The sequence below is a fragment of the Geospiza fortis genome, unplaced genomic scaffold (genome assembly GCF_000277835.1).
Source record: "Geospiza fortis unplaced genomic scaffold, GeoFor_1.0 scaffold80, whole genome shotgun sequence".
NCBI lineage: Eukaryota > Metazoa > Chordata > Aves > Passeriformes > Thraupidae > Geospiza > Geospiza fortis.
In genome coordinates, this window is record NW_005054551.1 from 79,622 (window position 1) to 82,419 (window position 2,798).

A 2,798-nucleotide genomic window follows, 5' to 3' on the forward strand; every position below is an offset into this window, starting at 1 on the left:
GAGCTGTGCCTGGCAGCTCCCAGCAGGGCCCTGCACCCAGGCCCTTTGCAATAAACCCCAAGTTCCACGACCTGGCTGCAGAGATCTCTCGTCTCCGTCCGTCCCGACCGTCCTCATCCCCGACACTCCTACAGGGAGGGAAGCCTGGAGGCAGCTCAGGTCACAGCCAGCAAGGAAAAGCGGCCTTGTGAGCACACAGGGACACTGTGCAGCCACTGCCCCCAGAGCAGAGAGCCACAGGGTGGCACAGCTTGGAATGCCACAGCCACAGAATCCCAGAGCTGGAAGAAGAGCTTGGGAAGAACTGTATCTGCCAGAGCTGGGAAGAGCTTGGGGAATTTAATAAGGCCCAAGGAAACACAAAATCTGCAGTTTGAGCGGGGCATGTGGAGTGCAGTGGCATTGTTGGGCCAGCCAGGAAGGGGTTTAGGCCCTGATGTGTGGGATAAATCCTGAGAGAAAGCAGATCCGTTTTCCCAGAGGAACTGCAGGGTTTGTTCTGTAGGTCCCAGGTAGTTTTTGATGGCAGCACCACTGGATCCAGCACAGAGGGGACATCACTCAGCCTGGGGACAACCAGCCCAGCCAGGCTTTCCCTTCCCCTCCTGCCTGGCTCAGGTTTCAGTTGCAATCAGGAGCCTGGCACAGCTCTGTTGCCGTAAAAATGCCCCAAATCTTTGTTTTCAATAAAATTCCGAGTGAAAACAGCCCTGGGAATTCAGAAAATACAGCAAAATGGGGTTGTTGTCCCTCAGACAGCCCTAGCCAGGAGGAAGCTCTGGCATCCACTCCCTGCATAATTTTAGGTAATGGTTTAACTCTTAAATGACTTGTTTTAATTAATTAACCTCAACCAATATATGTATAATTATAAATATTGTGTTATTCTTCAATTACTCCCAGCCACCATGGAACAAGGTTGTCATGAGCTACTTTTGCAGGAGCACAGCTGGAGAAAATTACTGGAATTTTAAGTTTTGATAAACTAACTCTGATACACCCCAGTGAACAAAGCCTGGGAGAGGAAGATGGATTGAGGTTGGACATCTGGAATGCAGAATTTATGGACCACAAGGAGACGTTGGAAAAACCAGAAGAAAAAGAGACTAAAAAATTCAGTTTTAACATTGGAGAGATCCTGCTAAGGAAAAAAAAAAGAAATTTTTTTTTTTAGTTTTAAAAAGATTAAAAAAATATGGTCGAATTAGCAGAAAAAGAGAACTTAATAACGAATAGAGGATAGAATGCTAATTAATGAAAGAGAATTAGCACAGAATAATGGAATATTCTGAGTTGGAATGGATCCCTGAAGATCAGTGGTGATAATTATTAATTATTAAGTGGTGGGGATCAAAACACAACCGTGATGTTATGATGTCATTTAGAACCAATGAACTTTTATTTATTTTTCTGTATAAATAAGTATAAAAATAAAATACTTTTATATAAATATATTTTCTCTGTATAAATAAGTATAAAAAATAAAATACTTTTATATATATTTTCTATAATATATATGTATAAATATTACTATATCATATCTATAAATATAATAAATATATAAATATATTATATGACTATAAATAAATATTTAGATTTTATATAATTTTCTATAAATATAGATGTCCAATCAAGTAACAACATTTTGGATCTGTGTGGAGGCCAGAATTTTGTCAGCCACGCACACAACCCCTGGCCAGGAATAAAATAACTCCTGACTCACTGACTCTAAAAAAATGGCATTAGAGGGGTTTATTTATCCTGATGATTTTGAGGGACTTGGTAATGCTTCAAAGCAAGGTAAAGATGCCTCAATTTCTTGGTACCTGCCAGAGTGTGTCGAATTTGGTGCCCTCAGGAATGGAATATTTCCCAGATTTATCATGATCCACCCGGTAGTGATACACAGTCTTGCCATAGACGAGGGACAGGGCGTAGGCATGGTTCTCCTTCTTCTCTCTCAGCCTGGCAGGGAGGAAAATGATTCATAAATTATTAAAGGCAGCTCTTGGTTTTACTCTGAGGATTGTCAGTGCCAGTGGTGAGTGGGCATGGATACATGGAGAGGTGTCCCTGCATCCCTGTATAAAACTATATGTATTCTATATGAAAGTATATCTATATATAAATATATATATATATTATGCATAATGTATAATATATAATATATAATGTATTATATATTATATGTTATATATTATCTATTATATTGGACATATATATTATATATTATATGTTATATGTTATATGTTATATACTATATTTTACATATTATATATTATGTATTTATTTTAGATATTATCATATATAATACATTATATTATTCTATATTAAAATAGTACATTCTATATTTAAAATAATATATATTATATATATTATAAATTATATATATTATAATATATGCTATAAAGTTATATACTATTATATATTAGAAAATTATATATATAATGTATAAAATTATATATATTCCAATACAAAATAAAATGCAAGAGGCTGTCTGGAGCTATTTTTAAGGGCAGTGGGGGTGGGAAATGGTCAGAAATCCACGGATGCCAGCACTGGATACTCACAGGAATTTCCCATCAGGCTGTGCCCCCGAGTAGAGCCTCCGTTCCGCCTCATCCCTGCTGATGTTGCCGTGGTACCAGGGCATCCTCTCATGGGCTGTGGTGGCCACCAGCTTCTCCACCTGGGGAGCCTGGCTGATGATGGCCTGTTCCAGGGCATCCCCCTGGAAAAGAGCAGGAAAAGAGACCTCCTGCCATCCTGCTGCTCTGCTGATGGCTTCAGCACAGCTT

At 38.9% G+C, this 2,798-nt stretch overlaps 1 protein-coding gene across 1 annotated transcript in view; it reads right to left on the reverse strand.

Annotated features, from left to right (window-relative positions):
• Positions 1–2,798, reverse strand: part of LOC102034810 (tyrosine-protein kinase ZAP-70) — a 50,760-nt gene that overhangs the window by 12,063 nt on the left and 35,899 nt on the right. The window lies entirely within an intron of this gene.